This window comes from Crocodylus porosus, unplaced genomic scaffold (assembly GCF_001723895.1).
Source record: "Crocodylus porosus isolate Cpor-Errol unplaced genomic scaffold, CroPor_comp1, whole genome shotgun sequence".
Classification (NCBI taxonomy): Eukaryota; Metazoa; Chordata; order Crocodylia; family Crocodylidae; genus Crocodylus; species Crocodylus porosus.
This window is the reverse complement of record NW_017728886.1, coordinates 132,539,608-132,559,743: the sequence shown is the minus strand read 5'-3', so window position 1 is coordinate 132,559,743 and position 20,136 is coordinate 132,539,608. Positions and strand designations below refer to the sequence as shown.

The 20,136-nt window shown below is 41.6% G+C and overlaps 1 protein-coding gene across 1 annotated transcript in view; it reads left to right on the top strand.

The window, feature by feature from the left end:
- CDH18 (cadherin 18) overlaps positions 1-20,136 on the top strand; it is a 485,140-nt gene that overhangs the window by 110,147 nt on the left and 354,857 nt on the right. The window contains exon 2 of the mRNA XM_019541925.1: positions 16,644-16,715. The gene's annotated coding sequence lies outside the window, so the exon portion shown is untranslated. The remainder of the gene's footprint in view (positions 1-16,643; positions 16,716-20,136) is intronic.

Genomic DNA, 20,136 nt, shown 5'->3' with positions numbered 1-20,136 from the left:
ACAGTATTTGTGAATGTTTTAATGCAAATAATCCAAAGGATTGTGCCAAAGAATAGAATAAATGAGCTGTAAGAAACAAGCCTTTTTTTACAATATGGATATTATTCTTGTAGAAATATTTGCTAATATCAATCTGGTTGACATTTATTGTGGAGGACATTTTTGTAATAGAGCAGATGGAAATGGGGAAAATGTTTGGTTCTAGAGGGAGGACAAAGATCAAAGGTTTTAGATAATTTAGCTGGATCAATAGAAGTGTATAATTCATTATCACCACCATGTCTCTCTTGTAGCTCAGGGCCTCAGCTCAGTGTAAAATATGCATGTGTTTCTGGGTTTCGGAGGGATTCAAAGCTAGTACCTAAATTCAACCAAGAGGGTCAACGCACATCTAAGGAGAGTCCTCCTAAGGGATAAACTTTACAAGCAGTCACCATGGTGTGAGCCAGTGTAGTCCCCAAAACTGAAAAAGCATTGACTGGGGCCAGGCCAGAAGATCCAATGATTCATGACTTTCCTCCTCAGAATTTACTGTGAAAGGGATTCCTGTGTAGCTACTGGCGGATTTTTATATTGCTTGTATGTGATGGAAACCCCAAGGGAATTCAGACAACAGCAGCACCATCTGTCTTCCCTTGGGCTTCAGTCAGATAACAACAGAATATGTAAGGGGACGGATTGGCTGAATTTGTTGTAATTTAAACCTTTTAGCACCTGCACCAGTGAATCTAACCCCATATGTATTTATTTCTGTGGATGATATGTCATTGCTATGAAACATCACCAGTAAAACATCACACTAGAAGATGAGTGTGATGAGAGAAAACAAGACAAGTAATCATTGCAGCCAGATGTTTCTATGAACAAGTCCATGACAAGATGACATGGACCTGTTAATAAAGCAGTCTCTTTAAGTGGTATAATATAATTATTAGTTTTTGCCTTGTATACATAACTTCATCCATTCAGATATTATCTAGCCTAACTTTTATTTTTAGGACACCATGCAAGTCTTCATCTTTTGTTATTTGCATAACACATCTATTGAAGAAATACAGTTTGATTTCATTCTGTATTTCTAACATTCTAAATGTTGCCTCAGATTATTTTCTGAAATGCAGTGTATTAGTATTAATACTTACGTATATAATATGCACTCATAAAAGTTAGCCTCAGGAAGAGTTGCGTGAGTTCTGCATATACCAGTCACTTAAGCCTTCTGTTCTTCCAGTTCACTGTTATTCTTTATAGTTCTCAATATTTATGGTATCATGGCCCTCTTTTCACAGGCTACCTTCCTCTTCATTATCTATCATATGTTACCGTCAGAGTCACTCACAAGTAGAAATATTTTGAATATTTTTGGTAAGACAAAATTTCTTTAGATAATGTCAGTGGGCTGAACCTGAAATGTTTTATCTGAAACATTTCAATCATTGAAGTTTTGGCAAATTGAAACCAGATCTACTGGATTCCTAAGGCTGGTTCAGATCCAGTGTGACTCCAAGGTCGGAGGTCCCTCTGGGACAGTCAGTGTCCAAGCTCACCATTACAGAATTGAAGGTCTGAAAGCTTTGAAACCACAGTGCCCCAGTGAAAATCCCTCAGAGTCCTGATGAGTGCTGGAGCTCCCAAAATGTTCAGATTCTGTGTTGAGGAGAAGGCACACAGAGCTTGAAAGTCCTGGGAGAGTCTACCAAGGTTTCTGGCTCTTGATCACAGCAGACATAGGAGTTAGTAAACCTGGGGTCCACAGCCTGTGTTGCCTAGTATGGTGGGGCTGCTCAAGACCTACCAACACTGGGACCCCCACATCAGTTGCTGAACGAAATGAACTGTCTTGTTAATTGCTTGGCTGCAATTAGCAGCAGTGAAACAGAGCATGTCAGATTTACTGAACAGCCATAGGAGGTCACAAGCCTTATTTCATTTTGGAAATGCCATGTTTCATGACCAAAACCATTTTTTAAAAATAAAACTGTCACAAACCAGAAATGTCTGCAGGTTGATCAAATTTCTCACAAGGTCACACATTCATGGTTTGAACAATGTTGTTTGAATTGTATACGTTTTGAGTAGCAACATGAATAGTTTTGTAAACATCACTGAAATATCATTCAGTTCCTGGTTCCACCATAATCTTTCTGTCATTTGAGTTCCCTCATTTGTTAAATGGGTGTAAAAGACATTTTCCTAGGTATTGGATGTTGTGGGGATGATTTTATTAATGTTTTGTAAGTGTTCGATTGATATATTAATGGGGAAAAGATGTAAGATAATAAACACAAAATTGGATTGCAGCTGCATAGAATTACAAACATATGCTTTATCAGTCAATTTCTTGATTTATACATGTTTGTCTAGCATCTTTATACAACAGCAGTTGCAATATTTTTTATTAGAAAATGGTCAACATTTATTATAATATTCCTGTTTTCTTAATTATGATACTTAGTATTAACACTTACTTTGTTCACTAACTTAATGCTTTTTCAGCAACAGTGCATTGTTTCCCAAAAATTGGTGTAAAAAGAGATTTTTTTTCTCATGAAAAATTAATGGAGAAAAATCACTAATTCAAAATGTTCACAGGAAAATTAAAAAAAAATAGATATGCACTTCATATGAAAATGTTAGAGTAGAAATTTATACAGTATGTAGTTATATCAATTCATATACTTACAACTCTTTTTTTAGGCCTGTCCTCATCCTTTATCATGCTGTGATGAGTATAGACTCTAATTAGAGATTAGTCAAAATTGGTTACAATAATGTTGGCCATGTCCAGAAGTCATTGACACTATGAACACAAAACTAGTTTATAGTTTTTGGATTGAATTCTAATATTTTAGTTTCTGCGGGAGGTGGGGGAGGGAACCAAACAACAACATTAAGGTTCTCTCAGGCTTTGTGAGAATACCAAGATGTATATCTTTATTATTTTTAGCCATCAACATTTGCTTCTCCTTGTAAGTCCTGGCACTAGTGTAATATTGATTCTTTTCCATCTTTGGTAACATGTTTTTAGTTTTCTCAGTGTAGGTGTTTTAAGAGTACAGACTTCAGTGACAAAAGTGTGCAAAATGTAATAATTGTTGGTTTCTTTCTTAATCAAGTATAAAGCATATTAATGGTTTGGGGTAATAAATTGGTTTCTCTTACTTTGACCCACTTGTGTTCAATGTCCTAGAATACCACCAACAAGCTATTGAGTATTTTGAATTCCCACAGCACTTCATGATGTTTCACATCTTGGGTAGCTCATAATGAATAGATTAGTACAAGCTATCCACCTACTTAGCTGTGTATGGCTATTAATTAATATTTTCACAATTGTTATGTAGAAAATTATTATACAGTGTCATAGATCCAATTATACTAGACACAATAATTATTCCAGCTAATAGAACAACCCTAGATGGCCCCCTCTGGATAGCTTCCAAATGTGGGTGTTCATATATAGAACATGCCTTTTGATTAATTGAAATGTATTTCGTTATGGCTGGGGCAATAGCATGTTTATTTCCATTAGTCCCTGCAGTGCTACTTCTAGGAAATTGTTTCTGTGTTTGTTGATTTTTGACTACATAATAAGATTCTTTCAAGAGCCGTCTTTATCACTGAACAGTTGTTATTGTCACTAGCATGTATACAGATGGGAACTACTACTGCACAGTGGATAAAATGTCTTTTTAGAGTAGCTAGTAAGCAATGGTTCCCTATTTTGATAAAGTGTTAGGCAAAATGGAGAGTTCAGAATCAGAGTTTTTTTCTCTTTGTAATTCATAGAAGGAAAAAGTCATTGCTAGCATAACTCCAGTAATTTCAGTGGGTTTATACCCAAGAGTGCATCGTAACCCTCTTTGTAGAGGAAGAAACAGGAAACCTGTATCTGTCCATCATGACAAAGTGTGTGTGTGTGCATACGCACATAGTATAGTGTATATAGTAGCTATTTAAACCTCACATATTATGGTCGCCACATAATATTTCTGCTTGTCTCAACCTAGTAATTTGGGTTCCTTTCATGGTGACCCCTGATGTATCTGTGATGCTATAGACAAATTGGGCTGTGGGGAACAAAATAATTAGACTGTAAGGTTAATTTTAAGATTTAAATTATAAGTGAGAAAATAAGATGTAGGAAATACGGCATAATAAATATTTGACATGATCTTCAAATAATGCTGTGTGAGTTTATGCATGAAGAAGCACACATTGCTTATTAAAAATGTTCTAAGAAATAAATTGCTATTCAGAACAAACAGCTATACTTTAATTCAGTTTCCATTTATGGGTATAGAAAAGTTCAGGGCAGTGAAGGAAAAACTCTAAAGTTCAGAAATATGCCTCTGTGCTTTTAAGCAAATGTCATATGTAGGTAGCATTTTAAAATAATAGGGCAGGCTTATTAATAGAGCAGAAAGTGACCAGGCCTTTTTTTTTTCTTGTTCACGCACAAGATGTAGCACAGTAGGATCGCTAAGATCATTATAACACTGTTGGAGCTTAAAGATGGAAGCTTTTAGGTCCCTGCTAGGTGCATGCATTCCCTAGTGTGCTGCTCTTGTTTCTATACTCAGCTAGAATCCAACTGAGCTAATGGAATGTATGTACAAAAGCAAGAAGATGAATGGGGCTTTCGGGGCTATGTCTTTTCAAGTAGCCAGGTAGGATGGGGAGGAAAATAAGAAAGAATATTTAAAGTATTAAAGAATTGCAAAGAAATAATTTATGGGGATTGTTGTACTAAGCAAATGCTTAACAGTTGTAGAGTTGTAGATAAGTGTAACATGCAGTCAGTATTGGTTAAATGTTAGTATTCCCAGTATATAATTTGGAGGGTAGAAGAACACAGGATAAGGAAGAGGAGTTATCTTATGTCATAGTTGTATATTTAAAGGCTCATTTAATCCATATAGATCACACAGTTTTTATAAAATGTTGTTCATCAGCCTTTTTTAAAAACTGCATTTACTGCCAAACTGGAGAAACATCTTGAGTATGACTAACAGGGCACTTAGCACACCTGCCACTTTACGTGGGGAAGAGGCTGCATGAGAAGCAAACTCCTGGTGGCAGGGACATAATTAGTCACCTGATCAGGCTTAAATCATATAAGCCGAAGGTCTGAACTGGTCAGGGATCCTAGCCCTGAGACTCATGCAGAGAAGAGCTCCTGGGTAGCATCTGAACTGGGGTAAGTAACCTGGAGTTTTGAGGAAAAGACTAAGAGGAGGTAAGAAGGTCCAAGCTGGCCTGGAAGAGAGAGGAGCCAGAGAGCCAGGAGGTCTGTAGTCCAGGAGGGGTGAGTGTTAGCAGGGTGAGGGAGTTAACCATACTGCTTTGTGCAGCAGTTAGATTCTCTGTAGAAAGCTTCAATTCATAATGATCAAGCCTTGTCTGAAAATTAATGGGTTCACTTGAAATGAGTGCACTATTTCAACTTGTAGATGTTGAGAGATGTCTTTGGTGTGTACTGTTATAAGGCAATTGTATTGTTCTCCAGTAGCTTGTCACGTTCATTTTTATGGGTTTGAAGAAGAAAAAGGGTGTCTGTTTACCATGTGGTAACCGAAGAGGGGGACAGCTTTACTGCATTGCAAGCATACACAAGCAGAATTACACCATTCAGCTCTTTGAAGTAGGGTTAAAGAGTACATTAAAGGAATTCACTTAATTGTACAGCTTGAGAACCAATAAACAAACTTTACCATAATTCGCATAGCAGTAAACTTCTTATGGTTCCCCCAGTGGCTCATTTTGGTATCATTGGAAAACAGATTGTAATAACTCATAGATTTCTGCTACTATTTCAGGGAGCCAACAACAAGAGTAAAATATCTTGTTGCAGCATAAGGTCATTGTTATTTTTTAAAGTATAGTGTGTATTTTCCTTTCCCCCCAAAAGATCTCCTTAGCCTACTGCTAATCAAAACAGAACTATTCCAACTGTTATTAAACCCAGAAGGGAGAATGTTGTTTATTTTTCTGTAAAAGCATCTACAGTTGTACTTATTTCCCTCTTTATTTTCATCTGTGGGTGATGATGGTGTTTGGTAGTATAACTGGCTTTGTATGTTGCAAGGAAGAACAAAATTCAAATGAGCTCTTTCCCTTTCCCCCCCAAATCCCTGACCTCATTAAACAGATCCCAGTATGATGTACCCCACACAACTTGATGCTTCCAGCAATAGAGAAAAAAAAAAATCCAGGAACAATTTGCATATATTTTATTGTAAAAATCCTGAGCTAGATTAATATAAATTTGGGTTAGTTTTTAACTGTAGCTAGAAAAGAACAGTTGTAACATCTTGAAACTCCATCTGCGGTAAAGGAAAGAGACCAAACCAGTGTTTAACACTCCCTAACCAAGTGCACTAGAGCTTGAGCTGCCATTGGCAACCTTCAAAGCATCTCTGATAATTATTGTGGGAGACAGATCCTACTTTTGATTTTTCTACATACCTTTACTAAGTGGCTTTAATTTGTCAAATTCTGGTATCACAGGAAAATATTTTGGGTTGGCTTTATTTTTCATTTTCTGGCCACAGCTGCAAGAATGAGATCCATTAATTCTGTGGCTGCTTTATTGTTCAGGTAAAAGCTTGTCATCAGAGAGTTGAAACATGGTTTCCAGTAATGGCAGTAGTTTCCGAAGTCCTTAGGTCTCTGTGGAAGGGTAGAAGCTTGGGCTTTTTTATCTGTATGAATTTTCTTGATACTGTGTCCTCACATAGATGTTGAATAGTCATGTGCAGATTCTATTGCACCCAACAGACACTTTCCAAATCCATTAATAAAGCATTTCTTTCACGGGGGACGCAACAGATTTCTCAGATACAAAGTGATTATAATGATGGCAAGGGCAGTCAGCAGCAATCATCAGCAGAGAGAAGTGGCTGTGTGGAATGTATGGGGGCAAGAGAATGAATGACCTGACTAACTCTCTTGCCTCACAAGGTTTGGAAAATGTTGCATGAATCGTCTACTTCATATTTTTGTAACCATCATCTTAGATTGAGTCTTACGGAGAGGGAGACACCAAAAGGTGGCGACAGGACCCAACCACCATTTGTATTAATAGTTTTCCAGGGACTCAAGCAGGGTGGAAGGGCCAAAAAAGGAAGTGGTACTGTGTGAGCAATTATGCCAAATAAGCACTGCAGGGTAGTTAGTCATTTAGCAAAATGGGTGAGCACTGCTTTCAGAACAACCGGCTGAACTGGAGTTTCATTTTCAGCTTGTTTTTGTGGCTTGTTTTACTTGCTTTAACTGTTTTCCTTTTGTGTTCCTTTAATTATTTCCTCTACCTTTCGAAGAGGCACTTGTTTTTCTGATTCTTTTCCTGTTTGGGGGGAACTACTGAGGCTCTTAATTTTTGGGGGTTTCCCCTGCTCATCTTGTGTCATGGACCTCTGAAACTGGGAGATTTGCTGATGTGGCAATAGCTTGTCATGGTCGCAAGCCATCAGCCAGCCATCCTGCCCATGTCCACCCAGCGGACCCTGTACCCATTAAGTGTGTTTGTGTTGGACACCTGCATACTATGTTTATGTTTTGGCTCTCTGGAGGATATGTATGTTTCTTTTGATGTCTGAGGTTTTTGTGTGTGTGTGGCATGCATATGCCACACAGCCCAGGCATCTGGGGCATGACTAGGCCACAAACTTTCATGCGGCACTCCCAACTAGATTAGGATGCTGAGGCAAGTTCTAGAATGCAGGGCATGGACTCTCCCAGTTCTGATAACATCTAGGTTTACACCATTTGTTTAGCACCATTGTTCAGACTTCTATGCCTATTTCACCCCATTCATAAACCCAGTATTGTCATCACTGTCATCTTAGGCCATGTGTAGATGAAGCGAGGGGCATGTGTGTACGAAACTTTAAATCGGGTTAAATGCTTTTGCACCACTTTAATGGTGTTGGTGTTTGCACACATTGGTGGCGTATTGTGCAGTAATTCCAGCTGCTGTAGCACATTCAGCAGCGTAATGCACCGTAAATGACTTTGGGGTGCAGTGAACTAAAACACCTCCAGGCAGTTTTAGTTTGATGCTCCACAGCCACAGAACAAAGCACTGGGCTTTGTGCAGCTCAGGGGCTCTGCAGGAAGCCTGTGCAGGCAGCCTGGCAGTAGTTCGGGAAGGCTGGCTCTGCCCAAGAAAAGTGGCGAGCCTGATTTTCCCCGCCCCCCACCCCGAGCCTGCCTGTCTGAGCTGCGTGGGGGCCTAGTGCTTCCCTCTGTGGCTGCAGTGTCCCCCAGGACTACCTGAGCCAGGTGCCTGTGGTTGGGTGCTGCCCATGGAGGGAAGCACCAGCTCCCCCCACAGCCCAGATTCCACTCTGCCTGCTGGCAGCTGGCCCTCTCCTCCCCTCCCTACCACTGGAGAGGCAGGTAGGTTTGTGTGTGTGCACACATGGGGGTTTAAAAGGCCCTAAATGGCACTTTCGGTTTCATGGAGCCCCCATGGCCCGGGGGAAAGCAACCTGTGCTGCCAAGCCCCCACGGCCTGGGGCATAGCAGGTTGCATGGGTCCTTCCTTCCTGTCCCTTGGGGTTCATAGGGCCCACGAGACTGGCAGCAACACCCCAGATGCAGTGGAGAAGGTGGTGGCCTGAACAGGCAAAGCCACCTGTTTGGGCCACTCGGTTATCCGGCATATTTTGTTATCCAGCACCCTCCATTCCCCGTAGCTGACGGATAACAAAGCTTTTACTGTACTTCAATTTAGGGCCCCTGTTTCAGATGCGTATGCCCATAAGTTGCCAAATTTAGCACCCTTCCCACTCATTCTTGCAGTACCATCTAGTCCTTCTCCACAGATGTTTACTATCACTTTTTTCCCCATAAACATTGAAGGGACAGTGACTGGACTCTATTTACTTCAGATGTTCTTGTTCCATGGAACATATATATTTTAATTACATGTGCCCTGATCTTTGGAACTCCCTAGTACTATTGCATTACAAAGAATATTGCTTAATGGAGTGGGGGGAAAACCAGGAAAAATAGAGACAGTGTATTTTTCTTTGAACCATTTCAGTGTCAGTATAGCAAGATATTACTTGCAACAATGGCAGGTAAGGGATTTCCATACAGAAATGAAGAAAAGCATAGAGAAAGTGTTTGCTATTAAAGAATTTTATTGAGGCTCAGGAAGTCCATGGTATAGTCCTAGCCCTGCTATAGGCTTATTTTGTGACACTGGGCAAAAAAATTAACCTATACCCCCATTACCCAACTGTAAAACGGAGATAGTAGCTGCTGCTGTTGCTGCTTTCTCCTTATTTCTCCTCTCTTACGTCCCTCTCCACTGTTTCTCTCCATTTCATTTTTAGTCCTTCTCTTCCCTTTCTCTCTTACATGCCAAAATGTAACTACTTTTTCCATGTATTCTTCTCTACTCCTATGCCCATACCACACCAGTTTTCTCTTTTGTACTTTCTTAGATGCCTTCACTATCTTCACCAATCCTCTGATGCAATTATTCCTCATTTTATCTATATTCATATATCAAAGACAAAAATACTCACACTCTTCACAAGACCATCACTCTCTCCAATCTCTCAGTTCTGATCCTCAAAGGGAATTTACAAAACACCTTTCATAGATGAGACCACAAACTTCACTTCGTAAATCTGCTGGATACAAAAAATCATGACTAAATATAGACTTCAGGTTTAAGGCACATTATAACCTACCTACCATGTGATAACCTCAGGTAACCTGTCTGCATTTTACAAGCTACATTCTTCTATCACCAGTTCAACATTCCCCCTCCCTCCCACCTGCCTCACACCTATTGTCTCCCATCCCTCTGATCTTCAGTGCCACACATTAACATTTTCACAGACCTGCATTTTGCATATTGGCTTCTATTCTATCCAGGAGAGCACACAATTCAACAGCAGAATCTTTTTGTGCCTGAAGAAGGGTGTTTGTGTCCGAAAGTTTGCAAAGAACAATTTTTCAGTGGTTCAATAAAATATATTGCATCTATCCAAAGAACCCTGTCTGCCAATGTGCTTAAACCAACACAGCTACAACCAAAACAACCCTTTATCCAACGTTGTCATTCCACATGTCTATTGGAACATTTTCATCTCTGTTGCATTCAATCTCCTCTTTTGAGTTTTCTTTAGGCTCTGTACAATAGTGCTGGATGCACACGTCTTGTAGATTTTCCCCTTCAGCTTCACTGATACTCCTGTCACCAATTTCCAGTTTGTCCACCTGCTGTTATTTGATGGTTCAACTTATCATCTAACTCTGAATTCCACTGAACAGTTGACCCCAGATACTTGAACTTGTCAACTTTTCTAACATGTTTCTCATTGGCTATCACATTTCCAACATCAGATGCCTCAGAGGAATCGGAGTGTATATATTCTGTTTTGGATCTACTAATCTACATTCCTTTTCCCTCTAGCACTTCATACATTGGTACAATTCAGCTTGCATTTCCTCTAGACTTTCAGGGGTTGCTTGTTACAAAATGTAATTACAATGACATACATAGGTCAATGGGGCCGGATTCTGCTAATAAAATGGCATTATGCAAGTGACAGGATTCCTTTAAAATAGTTCCTCATGTTATTTGGTACTGATCGAAAAATAGATCTTTGAAAATGACATGTCTTAAACTGAAAAACAAAATAGTCATAGTTTCTCCTGTTAATCTTGACAAGTTTTACATACATCATGAAAACCTGAAAACACAGCAATTGTAAGGGTAAAATTATGAGAAATTATGTTTAATATGGTGACGTCTCTAATGTGTGCTGAGTATGGGGTTAATTTTTTTAAAGATGCTTAGACTACCTTGTATTCTCTGAGTGTTGCGTGTTGCAAACTGATGCTTCTATATATTAAGTTAATAAGTATAGGCCTGCCAAGAATGCTAATAACAGTCAGTAAAGTATACTTCCTGACTCCAGTTATCTAAACAGGAGTAGAGTTACAAGAGTTAATAACACTGTTACATGACTAGGGGTACACTTCGGGCATGTTCTGCAATCAGCAGCTGTCACGTTTTAGAAACACCAAGTGTTCTTTCATTTGTACCAGCTGAAGGTAGTGACTAGTAAACTGAGTATAATGTGTGCCTGAGGGTGCAGACTGCCTGAAACAGTAGCTTTGACATTGCCTTATGCATGTCAGTGGGTTGTTAATTCCAAGATTTATGAAGGGGAGCTGTGCAGTGCCAGGTCAGAAGACAACTCTGTATTTGGCAGGAGAAGAGTACAGTGGGCCCAGCCTACCCAGGAAAGCATTACCCATTACTGCTGCTTCAAGGGAGAGGAACCCCCGCAACTCTCCAAGGTAGGAAGTATTTTTTGATGATCCCGTGAGAGTAAATGGAGATTTTGCTACCTCCCTTTCTTCTCCACTGTTACTCCAGTTAAAGAACTGAGCCATAACTTGGAAAATAGGCAGTGGTTTCTGTGGGCATAAGGCAAATATTATCCTGCTCTGAATGGGTTTACTTGAGAGAGAAGACAGTTGGGAATAGGATTATACATTCTCGTGGTGAACCACAACAGGATTTTGTTTGCTTTGCTTTAGGAGCATCTACTAAAGCAGAGAACAGTATGGGTTAAATTTTGCCGCTACATCACTGTAGCAGTACACTATACCTGGGGAGTGTGCCACTAGGGCAGTGTAGCTGGCAATCGCGTGTAAGCACACGTGATAATTACGTCTCCAGATCATGCCATACAGTTATGTAGTGTATCGTTATGTTCCCATAGGGCGACATGCAGTGACACCCTTTGTTTTGTATTTCCAGGTTATATAACTTTACATGTAAATTGGAGTGTCTGATTCATCCAAATTATTTCTTAAATTTGAGGAAGTCGGGTAGCAGCCCCTGCATCCACTCGTGTGATTTTTTTTTTTTTTTTTTTTTTAAAGTCAAACTAGAAATCTAGCATTTTTATGGTGAATACTTCTGTTTGATGGACTCCCAGTTGGAAATTGAAACTGAAGGAGCACAGGAGTGGCATGGGGAAAGACTGATGGGGTGGGATGGGGGGAAACTAAGGCTAAGTACAGGAAGCCCATGGCAGAAGCTCTCTAACTTTTAAGCTTTATTCTAAGCACCCTTGGTTAGTTTGGAAGAAGGCAGAACACGTTAGCCCTTGTAGGGGAGGGGATGGAGCTCAGAGCCTGCCTGCACAGCCCCAGTGCAACAGGTGGGAGGGTGCTCTGGCATGCTTCCTAGTGTGCCCCATGGACTCCCTAAGCTGCCAAAGACACCTGAACAGCCAGGCCAGGCTTGATTGGTTGGTGGGGACATCACAGGCACCACGCTGAATTTGATTCATAGATGTTAGGATGAGAAGGGACCTCAGTAGGTCACCAAGTCTGACCCCCTGCCCTGGGCAGGAAAGAGAGCTGGGGTCAGACAGCCCCAGCTAGGTGCTTGTCCAGTCTCCTCTTGGAGACCCCCAATGTAGGGGAGAGCACCACCGCTCTTGGAAGCCTATTCTAGATTCTGGCAACCCTTCCTGTGAAGAAGTTCTTTCTAATGTTCAACCTAAATCTGCTGTCTGTCAATTTATGGCCATTGTTTCTAGTTACTCCAGGGGATGCCCCAGTAAATAGAGCGTCTCCTATTCCCTGCTACCCTCCCCTGATGAATTTATAGGCGGCCACAAGATCACCTCTTAGCCTTGTCTAGGGAAGGCTGAAGAGAGGTCCCTGTTTCTCCTCGTAGAGCCTTGCCTGCAGGCCTCTGACCATATGAGTGGTCCTCCTGTGAACCCTCTCAAAATTCTCTGCATTCTTCTTGAAGTGTGGTACCCAAAAGTGGATTCATACTCCAACTGTGGCCTGAGCAGTGCTGCATAGAGGGGAAACATCACCTTCCTGGACCTGTTTGTCATGCATCTGTTAATGCATGATAAAGTATGATTAGCCTTGTTGATCACTTTGTCACATTGACAACTCATATTCATCTTGGAGTCAACTATGACTCCAAGATCCCTTTTGACTGCTGCGCTGCCGAGAAGGTCATTCCCCAGCCTGTAAGTGTGCTGGTGGTTCTTTTTTGCCTATGTGCAGCACTTTTCACTTGTCTTTGTTGAACTGCATCCTATTTCGTTCTGCCCATTTTTCCAACCTGTCCAGATCCACCTGGATCCATTCCCTACCCTCTGGTGTGTTAACTTTGCCCCATAATTTGGTATTATCTGCCGACTTGGACAGGGTGCTTTCCATGCCCTCATCCAAGTCATTGATGAAGACATTGAATAGCACCGGTCCAAGGACCGAGCTTTGCGGGACTCTACTTCTCCCATCTTTCCATGTTGATATTGACCCATCCACCACCACTCTCTGGGCGCAACCCCTGAGCCAATTTGCCACCCACCTGACTGTGTAATCATCTATATCACAGCCTGTCAGTTTATTCAGAATGAGATACTGTATCAAAGGCCTTCTTAAAGTCTAGGTAGATGACATCTACCTCAGCTCCTGCATCTAAACATTTTGTGACCTAGTCACAAGGTTAATCAGGCAGGATCTACCCGTAGTGCATGCATGCTGATTTCCTTTCAGCAATATTTCCCCTGCTGGGCTCCCACAAATGTGATCCTTATTGGGTTTTTTGTTTTTGTTTTTGTTTTAGTTTTTTTTTTTTTTTTGCAGCGTTTTCCCAAGGATAGAAGTGAGACTAACTAGCCTATAGTTTCCTAGTTCCTCCTTCCTCCCCTTCTTGAAAATAGGGACCACACTGGCCCTTTTCCAGTCCTCTGGGACCTGACTGGAGCACAGTGAGTGCTTGAACAGCCGTGCCAGTGGCTCTGCTGTGCCATGGTCGATTCCTTAAGCACCCTTGGAAGAAGTTCATCCAGGCCCGTTGATTTGAACACACCCAGCCCCTCCATGTGCCCCTTCACTAAGTCTGCGCTAACAGTTGGTGGGCTGGTGTCCCTCCTGTATCTATCTATGATTCATCTGGGAGATTTGCTGATGTGGCAGCAGCTTGTCATGGTCACAAGCCATCAGCCAGCTGTCCTGCCCATGTCCACCCAGTGGGGCCTGTGCCTATCAAGTGTGTTTCTGTCAGACACCTGCATACTGTGCATGTGTCTTGGCTGCCTGGGGGATATATATGTTTCTTGTATGTCTGGGGTTTTTGTGTGTGTGTGTGTGGCATGCACATGCCACACAGCCCAGGCATCTGGGGCATGACTAGGCCACAGACTGTCACACAGCCAATGAGGACAATGACTACCTTTTGCACAAACTCTGCATTGTGCAATGGAGAAGGGGGCACTGAGCTCCCAGGGTCCCCAATTTCATCATTGGTGCCATCATCCCAATTCTGCTGCACTTGAAATCAAGGGAAAATTGCCCTAATTTCAGATTTAATTGTTACTACACTTCAACAATTTGCATCTGACTGAAGGACAATGTGATACACTTAAAAAAACCCTCCCCCCAGAGTTCACTTCCCTATCTGTCAGGTGATTAAAGAAAACACAATGGGAGAGTAATTGCTCCAAGTGCAATGCCTTTTAAAAGCTTTGAACAATTTCATGGTAAAGTGCATATTGTGTCTGGCCCATGCAGATTGTGGCTCCACTGCCTGTCTGCAAACAAATAATGCCTCTGATTGGCTGGTAATGTTAGGGCACCAGCTAATTAAGCAATTAAAAAAGAACTGATGGAATACTGACAGAATATGAAGTACCTGGTGATCCTGGTGTGTGTGTGTGTGTGTGTGTGTTTGTTTGTTTGTTTGTTTAAGGTTGCTCTAAGAAGAAAACACTACATTAAAGCTAGCAAGACCACTGGAAATTACTTTGTATATAGCCAGGAAGAGTAACAACTGTAAAATGGTACCTAATAAAATGAATAGTGAGAGAGCTTGAGGAAAAAAGAGAGTTCCCAAAGCTAGCTACCCTACATATATATCTATAGGACTCCCAGCAGCATACCTCAAACTCTGTAACAGATGGTCTGAACCAGCTTTCTGTCATGTGCACATGGTTCCCGTTAATTGAATGATCAGAATTATTATAAATTGGCTTTAAAACATGAGAACAGAGAAACAGTCTCTGCTTCTTTATGAGCTGTTGTATGCATCCAAGTTTTCTGGGACTTTGTGTCTGTGATCTGGACCTATGGGGCACTTATAGACATACCAGACTGTATTCAGCAGCCTCCGCACCCTGTGTATTCTGCATCCCCACACTTTAGACTGGCAACGGGGCACTTTAACTAAAGCCTGTCAAACGAACTGTAGTTAATGTGCCCCCCCACCCCATTTTGTCACACACAGGACGCTGAATACACATGAAGCTGTGGGCACTCTACTTAAACCTCCTGATCCCTGCTCCTCTTGAATCCTGGAGCATATGTAAAGATGCCCTGGGTTTCTGGTCCTGCATTCTGTATTGAGCACAGGCAGTGTAAGCGCATCTTGCAATCTACATTTTACACGTGCTTTCAGTTTCCCCAAACAAGTTGGAAATTAATGATGCTACATATTAGTATGCATAGAGATGCTGATGTACATTTTGGGTGTAGATTCTTAGGTGCTAGGGTCAGAAGGGACCTCAACAGATCATCAAGGTCCCTTGTTCAAGTACATTTTTTACTTCCATTAAGGAACTTGCCCATTGTCGGAAATCAGTGCAGATGAGTCAGTTCTTAAGACAGGTTAATTGTGAGCAGGGGCAAAATAGCAGCAGACCCACATTCAACACTTGCTCACCTGTACTCATGACTATGCAATAAGAGAAATTCAGCAATAAGCTAAAGTTTTCTTTGTGTGGATGGGTCTAGGCCAGGGGTGAGCAAAATATGGCCCACGGGCTGGATCTGGCCTGCCATACCACTCTGTCTGGCCGGCAGAATCCCTATACAATTTAGAAAATTAATATTTATCTGTCCCTGGCTGCCTGTCAAAGATGACAGGAGACAGGGGCAGTAGGACCAAGGGGGAGCCTCTGTCAGGATCAAGTGGCTGGAGAAGCAAGCTCTGCCCCCTCCTTCAGCCCTTCCCCTTCCCCCCAAGCCCCAGCTTGAAGCCTGGAGGCTTCTGGCCTGGGGCTGTTCCTGCCTCCCTGCTCCAAGGAAAATACAGAGAAGAAGGCAGGAGGGGGAGAATTGTAGACGATCACCCCAGTCCTCAGGCCTGGCTAGGCTGGCTCCTGTGGTGCCGGTACTGCAGCTAGGAACTGAGTGGTGTGTGTGTGTTGGGGGGGAGCAAGCAGCACGTGGATCTGCAATTTTTACAGGGCTCTATGTGCCCTGACTTTCTGTTCCGTTACAGTTGTAGAGCACTTTCTGCAGGCTTATTGCACAAGAAGTGTAACTTCTGTATCTGCCCTAATTCATTATTTTGCAATTTGTAGCATAGACCCAAGAAATGGCTAGAGGATAAGATGTGGAAATGTCAGTTATTGCTTTTTAAATCTGAATAGCACATTTGGTTGTTCTCTTTTTCTGATCTGAATTTACCACCCTAGTGTAAAATATTCATGACTCAGGTTTATACTCTCACATTGTCATTAGTTCATTGCAGGTTAGGGTTCAGTGGTATTCACATTTCCAGACTGACAAACTTTGTACTGTCTAGTTCATTCCACCTTCCCTAATATCTGACTTGTTTATCTTTTCAGCAGTTGCAGGGACAGTGGGATTGATTTGGTGGCTTGTGTGAAAGAAGGAAAGCACATAGTTATCACTGAGCAGTAAGTACCTTTTTCTTTATTTTCTTAGCCAATAAGCAATAAGTCTTGCTTCTAGTTTTGAAGTGAGTAGAAATGAACAGGGCAAGCAGAGAAGTTGATACACAACTTTGGTTATGTTCTGCCATAGTACTGAAAGTACTCCTCTCATTTCAGTCACCTTGCTACATACATGCATATGCAGTCTAAACTGCCGTACTCCAAAAAATGTCAAGGGATCAGTTTGGTGGTAATCGGGGATCTGGATGTAAGCACTGTAGAGAAACGTACATTAATTACATTATTGAAGTGTCTCAAAATTGGAGAGTACATTAACGTACTGTTAAATTAACAGTTGATTCAGATACCAAGAAGCTTTAAATACATAATATCCAAGCCTCTAAAATTAGAGGGACCAGTGCATGCATGTACACAAAACTCTACTCCAGAAAGTAGGAGCTAATTAAATAAAGCAAAGCTTGTCAGTTGTATTTCTATGCTACTAAAAATGCATTCTGTTTTATGTTATATATCAGGGGTTTTCATCCTTTTTTGTGCAGTGTCCCCCTGGCAGCCAGCTGGTGGGGGTGGGTAGAGAAGGGGTAGCAGCAGCCTGTTGCAGCGCAGTGGGGGACAGGCTGGTGGTGCCCGCACACAGAGTGGTGGCGCAGGGTGGTGGACGGCAGTGGTAGCTGCTGCATTCAGGCTTTTCCCTCCACGTCCGGCTGGCCAGGTGGCGCCTGTTTGGCCCACATACAGGTGCTGCTGCCCTCACCCTGTCCCAGCCCTGCTCCTGTGAGGCGGCAGCATAGGGTGGCGGTGCTCTGTCCCTGCCTGCCCATGCATGCCCCCTGGGTCCTTTCAAAGTACCCCCAGGTGTGTACCCCCAGTTAACAACCCATTATAAATGACTGTCAATATTGTTTATAGCCTGCTTTACTGTTAACTTAAACTTTGCTAGAATCATGTCAGGTTAAAATTGCCATTTCAAATTGTAAGTGGTAAGTGGTTTATATTTAATCCCTAAAATACCTCTGCATTGGCCTACAACATGTAATGTTTAAAGCAGTAGGGCCTGGTGGACTATATTTGTTAAGAAGACTATACTTGGACACACAAACATTTAGAATTGTTTGCTGTTTTACGATGTATATCAACTGCTCTTTGAAAAAAATTTAGAGATGTTTGTGGTAATTCCTTGTCTCCTAATTGTCAAAATTTATAAACCTCCCTCCCCCACAGTTTAAGGGCTCAGTTTAATGGTGACATTCATGAATTTCTGCCTAAGTTGCTAATGCATTAAAAATTAGCATGGTTTTGTAGACTTCATGATGGAGTTTCAAATAATGAAGGGCTAGATTGTGCATTTCACTTATCCAGAATGTCAGGGATGTTGGAAGAGAAAAAGATCTGTATGGCCACTGCCTATCATGTAAGAAATAATTGCAGCCTCTGTGCTTGTGAAAGCACATTTCTTGTTCCATATGCTTCCTAGGAGCAACTCAGCAGACAGCTTGGGAAGGTGGCACAAATTCCAGTACCAGTTTCCACCGTCCCATACTATAGGAGGGTATAATACTCTTTTTAAAAGCGTGTGGTAAATTGCTTTACATTGCCATGTACATCTCTGGAGAAGCAATGTCTCTGGTCCTCCCCATTCCACCTCAGTAATTATATACCTCCACATCATGTCTAATTATGGATTCTGTGCTAAATGCCCCAAATAACACTCAGTTAAACATTGATGCTGATGTAACACTATAATGGAAATGTAAGGAGATAAAGTAAGAGTGGTGACATCTAGTGAATTGGCAGGAAATACAGGGTGATAGGGAAAAATAACATTTTCTTCAGTAAATGGGGAAATCATCCAAATATTAGCAAGATAATGTGGTTACCCATTTCCTATAAGTAACAAAATTAGGGTTGGGTATTTGACTGGTCAAGTAAAATTCAGGAAAGTGCCTGGTCAAGTATCAGTCAAGTTTTTAAAAAAAAATGCTGGTAGGTTCAAATAATGCACAAAAAGAGCATATTTCTTCATTAAGAAGTGTCATAAAACAAAAATAATATTTCTATCAAGAAAACTCAAAAAATGTGGATTTTTGGGTAATATTGCTATAATCTTTGATCGCTCAAAAATAAGCAGTCAATTGACAATATTTGACCTCTTGCCAAGCCTAAACAAAATAGATATTTGAAGTGAAAAATTATCTGCAAACCAACTGCCATTGGACAGGGGAGTGTGTTGCTGCATTGTCTCATTAGAAATGAGTACCCATGTTTGTGGTTGAGAAGAACAACCATAGACTTATGAGAACAAAGCAAGTAAAAAGACAAACAACCCTCCCCTGCCAACAAACCTTTTTATTAACCTGGGGGAAAGGTAGATCAAGAAGATATAACCTGCTGCTATTTGTTTAGAAGAACTTTGAGGGACAACAGATGGCTTATAGACTTGTTAGAGAGAGACAGGTTTTAAAAACAAACAAAGAAAACAGCACAGATATAGCATAATCAGTGGAAACCTAAAATTACTGCCACCTGATGATTTTTCCTCAACTTGTATGTAATGAGAAGCATAAAGGTGTGCACACAAAAAAAAGATTAACACAGGTGATCCTTGCTGTCTACTTGGTCAGCGTTTTGTCAGAGAAGCCAAGGCTTTGTGTAGGCCTGAGAAATTAATTTCACTGTAACTCCCAGAACAGTGTCCTCCTAGGCTATCCTCACAATGCTTTTGGGTATTGTCCATGTTAGGTGGGAAGTGTGAGGGGAAAATTGTCCTGGCTCTGCCACTAGAGGTCTTCTTTTTTTTCCTGTTCATATATGGGGGTTTCCAGCCTGAAAAGCTATCAATCCAGCATCTTTCTTAAGTCTGTGTGGGAAAACTGGGAAGAAATATGAACATTGGGGTAGTAATCTACATATTTGCATAGAGTGTGGGGTGTTAGTGTCACTAATATGCTTCCACTATTTTGTTTTTCATTTTAGGAAATATTTGGTGAGTATGTGCAAGCTATGGCCATTATGTATTTCATAGTTTCTAGGGTCAGAAGGCACCTGAGTAGATCATCTAGTCTGACACCCTGCCACGGCAGGAAGGAGTACTGGGGTTCAAACGACCCCAGCAAGGTGTTCATCCAGCCTCTTCTTAAAACCCCCCAGGGTAGGAGCCTGCACCACTTCTCTTGGAAGTTGTTTCCAGATCCTAGCCACCCTGACAGTGAAGTAGCCCCTCCTGATATCCAGCCTAAATCTACCCTCCGCCAGATTGTGACCATTATTCCTGGTCACTCCTGGCAGTGCACGGGGCAACAGGGACTCCCCCAATGCCTGCTGATCCCCCCCGACTAGTTTATAACAGGCCACAAGATCCCCCCTCAGCCTTCTCTTTTGGAGGCTGAACAGGTTCAGGTCACGTAGCCTGTCCTCATAGGGCCTG